Here is an 8,689-nt window from a genome sequence, read left to right as displayed (position 1 = left end):
CCTGGTGTCTTTTGTGACCCTCGCTGGCCCGGTGTCTTTTGGTGACACTCACTGGTCCTGGCGTCTTTTGGTCACCTTCACCTGCTCGGTGTTTTGCCATGACCCCGACTAGCCCTGGTGTCTCACTCATTCTGGTGACCTTCTACTCTCCTACTTCTGGGTCTCTATTCCTGAAGTGGCCTCTTCACTCTCCATGTCATTGCTACGTGACAAAAATGAACAAGAAATAGATCAAAAATCTGTGTTTTGTCACTCAACATTTAACTTATTTAAACTCAGTCTGACCAAACTCTTCATTACTAGGTTACATGGGCACCAAACCAGATCTTTTTCACCAACCTACTGCGTACCTGCAAGTGCATGAGCAAAGATTTCTCAAAAACCTCTCATTCTTTTTCTTAGTCGCCCAAGTCTTCCAATTTTAGGCATCTTTAATCTGGAAAAAAACAAACAGAACAAACATGAAAACAAACTAACAAACACTACAATAAATGACATACAATAAACTCAGCATCATATATGTGCATGTTGTATGTGATCTGTGCATGCATTTAATTAACAATGGTTTTTAGCGGCATATATCGCACAAGTGTGTGTGTGTGTGTGTGTGTGTGTGTGTTCAGCATGTACTTGGTCTCTGAGAGCGGCAATTGTGGGACACACTCTTCATTAGTCCATTTGCTATCGTCCTTAAACACACAAATACATTTTCAACCGTTTTCAATCTCTTAGATATATATTTGAAACTTGACCTCATAACGTGGTATAAACTCACTGCTGAGTTACTGGTGGATGCATGAGGGTACATGTTTGGCAGCAGGTGGATCAGGTTGTCCAGCAGGTGCTCTATCAAAGCAGTACACTGTCCCTGTTCTTCAAACATGGTGGGGCCAGAAGGAACGCTGCAACGTACAAATAACAAATACATGTCACCTTACTAAATACACCATACACCCGTCTTCATTTCATGACTGGTCTCTGTGTCTTATACTGTTCTGAAGACTTGTGCAGGTAATTCTAGACACCTTTATGCTATTCTGTAACTATATTAGCTGAATGCATACACACAAACACTTACTAAAAGATGCTGGGTCCAAAAACTACTGACAAATTCGTAGATGTCATCAAATTTAGATTACTCTCAGCAGCAACACGGGACAGGAAGAACATTAGGTAGCAGAGGACATTAAAATGTTCCTCTGGAAGGCTGTTCAGCACAGTCCTCAGAGCCTGATTCAGTTCTTCCTTTTTGAATCTGCAAGATGTTGGACCTGATAAATCTGTGTGTCTTACTCGAGTACGTTTACTCGTCACCACCTCAACTTCTCTTACCCCTGAACACCTCCAGCAGCTGCGTCCTGTGTGACTCTGGAATGAGTCCGCCAGGCAATTCCCTGAGAAAACTTTCAATAAGGAGGCCCAAGTGTAAACATCCCAATCGTCAAATTCGGAAAGCCTCCTTCATCAAACGTTTTCCTCAGTTTCATGCAGCGTTTTAGTGACCCGCTAACTCTGAACAGGCCGGTGGCACTTAGGCCTAAACACACACGCACATTTTACAAAGACCCACACACAACCTCTACGTGCAAGTGACAAACACTGAGGAGCACAGTCAAACACTCACCGTGCTTCTCCACAATCTCCACTACGTGTGTGAACACCAGAGGAAGACCCTGCCTCATCTGTCCTCTCTTCCTCAGGCTGATGAGGGGCACCGAACACGGCCCTTGGTGTTTCCACCTGCACAAGACAAAAGTTCAGCAATGAAAAATTAAAAAAATCAGGAAGGTGTGCCTTTTAATAGTCAGAAAACATTGTGTTTCTTCACCTGCACTAACACCAATATGCAGAATGCAGTTTGTTAATCATAATAGACGAACGATGTATGACAATTCAATAACACAACAAGTTTATTACTGAACATTCAGCATTCGTAGGCTAAATTGTTAGTGATCTGTTGTGTGCAGGGCGCATACTCACACACACTGGTAAAACACCAACCGATCCCATTTCAGGAAAGGATGTTCTTCAGTGTGCGGGTTCACAACGAATCCGAAGCCGGCAGTCAAAAACGGAAAAAAGGGTCAAAACCGGGAGTCCAAACCGAGTCAAAAATCGAGCGTCAAAAAAGCGGAAAAGGGTCAAAACCGAGAATCAATATCAAAAATCCGAAAGGTAGTCAAAAAAGGCGAAATGCAATAACCGAAGAAATGATCACCATGGAAACTCGTCAATAGCACCAACCACAACAATCGTCAAACTTCCCAACAAAGAATTCTAAAAAAGAATGCCCGTATGTAGCTGCTGCGCTCCTCACGTCATGATTCTACAGACGTAGTTGTCTAGTTGTGCTGGATTCATGGATGTTTTTGTATTTCTTAATTATTTGTTGAATGGTTTATGGGAATAAGTAGATTTTAGATTGATTACACGCTACAATATACAGCATAATTTTCACATTTGAATTGTATTAACATTTTACAATCTAAACATCTTTACAAAAATTACATTCATAATGCACATGTCCTTGTGTCACGTCTTTGGACTCTTTTGTTGTCGTTTTTGTCTTGTACCATGTGCTCTGTGTGCCCTACCTTCTCTTCTAGTTAATTGTCTTTAATTTCTTCAGCCGTGTCTTGTTAATTTAGTGATTACCTTGTGTATTTAAGTCCTGTGTTTTGAGTTCACGTTTGTCCGATCATCAAGGTCCTTACGTGTGGCTAATGTTCTGCCTGCCTGTTTAGTCTTTTTACTTGTCGAAGTGCTCTCTTACGCTAAACCCCACCCGTGACAGTACGATTGTCGGCGTATTTTCTCCTTTTTTTTTTTTTTTTTTTTTTTTTTTGTCATGGATTACCCCTATAATGACCCGAACTTCCTCATGCTGCTGGAGCAGGAGGATCGCTCTCTCTCGAGGGTTATACGGAGATCTTCCTCATTCTCGCGAGCGATTCGCGCTACCCGGACAGCTTCCTCTGCTAGATCCACTTCCGAGGATTAAACGCTTCCACACGCAGCGAAGCTGTCCGGGGCGGCCTCGAGAGAGTGGGTGCTGGCGTTGTGCAATTCGCCTATGACTGTTCAGCCCGTGGACCGCGACACCAGCCCCACTCCAGATCCAGAGCCCAGCCCATCATCTCCCCGCGTCGCGGAGCCCAAGCCTGAGACCACCGATGGCGGAGTCTGGCACGACCACGGAGCCATCGCCGAAGAGAGCGACCGAGCCGTGGGGCGCCACGGACCGAGCCGACTGCGACAGACCAGGTGCGTGAGCGGCAACAGAGCTCGCCACGGTGGAGACAGCCGAGTGGAGCTCCGCCCACTGCACATCGGCTGACGATGAGCTGATTATCCACCTGGGGCTGCTGGATGATGTCGACCTGGACTTAGACTGGGCACCTCCCTGTATCCAGAGTTCCTGTTCCCGTTCAGCCGTCCTGAATACCTGCCTCAAGGGCGCCCCTAGAGACTGTTCCCCAGAAGCTCACTCCAGTGCCAGCGCAGCCAGCGCCGCCACCAGTGTCTATGATGCAACTTTTATTCAAATTCAAATTCAAATTCAAATTTTATTTGTCACATACACATACATACATGGTAACGACATGCAGTGAAATGTTCTTTACAACCGTCCAGCATCAAAATAGAAACAAATTTAAATGTATATATAAATATAAAATATAAGAAATATATATAAAAAGAAGTGTGCAAAGTAGAATATAAAAAAATAAAATAAAATAGAATATAAATATAAAGTATAAGATATAAAGTGTAAAGTGTAAGTGTAAAGTGGCTGTGCAATGTCCAGTGCAAAGTGGCTAGTGCAATTGTCCAAATGTAAGTGGCGAGTATCTGGGGAAAGAGGGTGAACATGGGAATTCCGGTATTTAGGTGCTGGGTGTTCTCTGGTTCAGACTCGAATGGCCTGCGGAAGAAGCTCCTCCTCATTCTCTCTGTGTTTGCCTTCAGGGAGCAGCGCTTTCCTGAGCGCAGCAGAAAAAGAGTCCATTGTTGGGATGGCTGAGGTCTTCCACGATCTTCCTGGCCTGGTACAGCACCGCTTGTTGTAGATGTGCTGCAGCACAGGGAGCTCAGTGCGGATGGTGCGCTCAGCTGACCGCACCACCCTCTGAAGGGCTCGCCAGTCCTGCATGGTGCTGTTTCCAAACCAGGAGGTGATGTTTCCCGTCAGGACACTCTCGATGGTGCAGGTGTAAAAGTTCCTGAGCACCTGAGATGGGAGTCTGAAGTCCCAAAGCGCCTCAGATGGTATAGGCGCTGCCGGGCCTTCTTCACCAGGGTGTTGATGTGACAGGACCAAGACAGGTCCTGCGTGATGTGAACACCCAGGTACCGGAAACTGTCCACTCTCTCCACTGGGGTCCGTCGATCTTGATGGGATGGTAAGAGCGCACCTGCTTCGTGCTGAAGTCCACTATTAACTCCTTTGTTTTGCTGACGTTCAGGAGAAGATTGTTCTCCTGACACCATCTCTCCAGGTTGTTGATCTCCTGAAGGTAGGCCATCTCATCGTTGTTGGCGATCAGGCCCACCACGACAGTGTCGTCAGCAAATTTAATGATGGTGGTGGAGTTTGTAGTGGCCACACAGTCATGTGTGTACAGCAGCGAGTACAGCAGGGGCTCAGAACACAACCCTGAGGGGCTCCAGTGCTGAGAGTGAGGGAGGATGAGGTGTGTTTTCCCATCCGTGCGGCTTGTGGTCTGTCGGTCAGGAAGTTGGTGATCCAGTGGCGCAGGGATGGGCTGAGTCCCAGGACCTCCAACCGAGGTGGCGTGGAGGAACTATGGTGTTGAGCGCTGAACTATAGTCCACGAACAGCATTTTCACATAGTTCCCTTTCCTAAAACCCAGGTGGCTTGTGGTTGTGTGGAGGAGGTGTGTGATGGCATCCTCCGTGGGCCCGGTTTTGGCGGTAAGCAAACTGTAGTGGGTCGAGTGTGTCCGGTAGTGATGCGGTGATGAAGTCTCTGGCGAGTCTCTCGAAGCACTTCATCACTACAGACGTCAGAGCTACAGGGCGGTAATCATTAAGGCAAGATGGTTGAGGTTTCTTGGCACAGGAACAATGATGGACTCTTTGAAACACGAGGGGACTACAGACTGTTTCAGGGAGAGATTAAATATCTCAGTGAACACCGGTGCTAGCTGGTCAGCACAGGCTCTCAGAACCCGACCTGTGATGCCGTCAGGTCCTGCTGCCTTCCTGGTGTTCACTCTCCTGAATGCCCTCCTTACGTCGTGCTCCGAAATGGTGACGCGCGATTTCCTCTCCGGCTCTCTCGGCGTGCGTGCTGTTCATCATGCGCTAGCGGCGCTAAGCGTGATTAGCGTGATTAGCTGCAGCCTCGAAAGCGAGCATAAAAGGTGTTTAGCTCGTCTGCCAGAGAAGCATCCGCTCTCCACTCTGGAGGTTGGCGTTTTATAGTCCGTGATGTTTCTCAGTCCCTGCCAAAGGCTCCTAGAGTCACTGTGTTGAAACTGTGACTCAAGTTTCTCCCGTAGCGCCTCTTTGCCTCCTTTACGCTCTGCTGCTGCGCCGTATGGCGCAGCCTTGTATTCAGACATATCCCCATTGACAATCCCCGTATTATAGGCTGCGGGCGGGATCTCAGAGAGTCGCGGATAGTTTTGTCTACCCACGGCTTCTGGTTGGGAAGCGTCCTGATGGCGGTTTTCTCTACCGTGTCATCCGCTAGTTTCGATGAATCCACCACCGCTTCCGTGAATGCGTTGGCGTCCTCGGAGCTACACCTGAACATGGCCCAGTCTGCGTCATCCAAAGCGTCCTGCAGAGCGGCCACCGAATGGTCAGTCAGCGTGACACCTCCTCTGTACCGGGGCTTCCTGTTTCAGCCTCTGTTTGTAAACAGGTGCGAGGAAAATGGCGGCATGGTCCGATTTACCAAGCGGTGGGCATGATTTTGCCTTGTAGCTGTCTCTGAAGGGTGTGTAACAGTGATCCAGTGTCCTTTTTCCCCTGGTGGGGCAGGTGATGTGCTGGTGAAAGTTCGGCAGTGCGGCTTGAGGTTTGCACTGTTAAAATCCCCAGCACAATGAGTGCGGCGTCCCGGTGTTGTGACTGGTGTGTTGTGAGGTGGTCGTGTAAATCCCATATTGCAGCGTCCGTGTCCGCTTGAGGTGGAATATAAGCGGCGCTGACTATGACCGAGCTGAATTCCGTGGAAGATAGAAAAGGCGACATTTGATGGTCAGAAGTTCCAGGTTTGGTGTGCAGAGGCGTGAGAAGAACAACGCGCGCGCTGTCGCACCAGCGGTTGTTCACCATCAGACACCTCCACCTCCCGTGTCTTCCCCGACTCCATTGTTCTGTCCATGCGGTAAGCGGAGAAAAACTTCGGCCGGTTGTATGGCGTGGTCGGTACCGCTGGGTTCAGCCATGTCTCGGTGAAGCAGAGGAGGTTGCAGTCGAATGTCTCTCTGGAACTTGATCCTTGCCCTGAGGTCATCGAGCTTGTTTTCCAGAGACTGGACGTTGGCTAACAGGACACTAGGTAGGGGGGCGCGGTGTGAGCGTGCCCTCAACCTCAACCTATCACCCTCCCACCCTTGCCACACGCCGTCGATGGATCCACCACAAAAGAAAGCTTTCTATGTAATCTTCCTGACTTCTCAATTCCTTAGCACATCCAATACGACGCAAAAACTTGATATTACAAACTATGCACTCTTTTTCCAACAATTTAGATACAGTTGCTCCTTTGCACTTAAAGATGGAAGAAAACAATCTGACTCCATGGTATAATGAAAACACACGGACCCTAAAGAGAGCAGCCCGGAAAATGGAGCGCAGGTGGAGAAAAACTAAATTAGTAGTATTTCATTGCCTGGCGGGAGAGTATTCTGTCATAGAGAAAAGCATTAAAAATTGCATCCCTTTTTAGAAGAAAACAAACAAAACCCGGTATTTATTCAGTACAGTAACTAAATTAACGAAGCGTCAACAGGTGCTAATTTTTGCGCAAAGTATAGCTGCAATGAGTTCATGAATTTCTTTATCCCTAAGATTGATACCATCAGAGATAAAATTGTAACTATGCAGCCGTCAACTACAGTTTCACATCAGATAGTGAGCGTTCGGTCCCCTGAGGAAAAATTACACTCCTCTACTATAGGAGAAGAAGACTTGTACAAACTTGTTAAATCATCTAAACCAGCAACATGTATGTTAGACCCTATTCCATCTAAACTATTAGAAGGTTTGCTTCCTGAAGTCATAGATCCCATTTTGACCATTATTAATACATCATTGTCATTAGGATATGTTCCCAAAACCTTCAAACTGGCTGTAGTTAAGCCTCTTATTAAGAAAGCACATCTTGATCCCAAAGACTTAGTAATTTACAGATCAATCTCTAATCTCCCTTTTCTGTCAAAGATACTAGAAAAGGTAGTATCCTCACAACTCTATTCCTTTTTAGAAAAAATGGTGTCTGCGAGGATTTCCAATCAGGTTTTAGACCGTACCATAGTACTGAGACTGCTCTCATTAGAGTTACTAATGACCTGCTTCTATCATCGGATCGTGGTTTTATCTCGTTATTAGTGCATTAGAGGAAGCGCCTTAGCATGGTTTAAATCATATCTATCTGACCGCTATCAGTTTGTAGCATTAAATGAGGAGGTATCATATCGCTCAAAAGTGAAATATGGAGTTCCTCAAGGCTCAGTGCTAGGACCGTTACTTTTCAACCTGTACATGTTACCTCTGGGAGATATTATCAGGAGTCATGGTGTGAGCTTTCACTGCTATGCTGATGATACTCAGCTCTATATTTCAGCGCAGCCTGGTGATACACACCAACTTGAGAATCTAACAGAATGCATAGTCGATATAAAAAAACTGGATGATGAGTAACTTCCTAATGCTAAATTCTGAAAAAACAGAGGTGCTAATAATTGGACCTAAAACCCCACACATAATAATCTAGAACACAGTCTAACACTTGATGGCTGCTCTGTTAATTCTTCATCATCAGTTAGGAACCTAGGTGTGCTGTTGGACAGCAATCTTTCCTTCGAAAACCATGTTTCTAGCATCTGTAAAAATGTGTTTTTTTCCATTTTAAAAATATATCTAAATTACGACCTATGCTTTCAACCTCTAATTCATGCGTTTATGACCTTGAGGTTAGATTATTGTAATGCTTAATTGGGTGGTTGTTCTGCAGCTTAATAAACAAACTTCAGCTAGTCCAAAACGCAGCAGCCAGAGTTCTTACTAGAACTAGGAAGTATGATCATATTAGCCGGTTCTGTCAACACTGCACTGGCTCCTATCAAACATCGAATAGATTTTAAAATCTTATTAATTACCTATAAAGCCCTGAATGGTTTAGCTCCTCAATACTTGGCGAGCTCTTATCACATTATAGTCCTGCACGTCCGCTGCGTTCTCAAAAGTCTGGCCATTTGATAATCGTAGAATATCAAAATCAACTGCTGGGCGGCAGATCCTTTTCCTATCTAGCACCTAAACTCTGGAACAATCTCCCTAACTCTGTTCGGGAAGCAGACACACTCTGCCAGTTTAAATCTAGATTAAAGACACATCTTTTAACTTAGCCTACACATAACACCCCAACATACTTTTTATTATTCAAATCCGTTAAAGGATTTTTAGGATTTAGATTTGCTGGAACGGGAACAC

At 45.9% G+C, this 8,689-nt stretch overlaps 1 long non-coding RNA gene across 1 annotated transcript; it reads right to left on the bottom strand.

Moving 5' to 3' along the window:
• Window positions 1–383: 383 nt before the first annotated feature.
• LOC122325407 lies at window positions 384–1,715 on the bottom strand. The gene is made up of 4 exons (XR_006247295.1): window positions 1,625–1,715; window positions 776–902; window positions 631–689; window positions 384–436 (listed from the first exon to the last, which is right to left on the bottom strand). It is a non-coding gene; the product is annotated as an uncharacterized LOC122325407 (long non-coding RNA).
• Window positions 1,716–8,689: the final 6,974 nt, after the last annotated feature.

This window comes from Puntigrus tetrazona, chromosome 20 (assembly GCF_018831695.1).
Source record: "Puntigrus tetrazona isolate hp1 chromosome 20, ASM1883169v1, whole genome shotgun sequence".
Classification (NCBI taxonomy): Eukaryota; Metazoa; Chordata; class Actinopteri; order Cypriniformes; family Cyprinidae; genus Puntigrus; species Puntigrus tetrazona.
The sequence above is the reverse complement of the archived record's forward strand: the minus strand, read 5'-3'. Positions and strand labels throughout refer to the sequence as shown.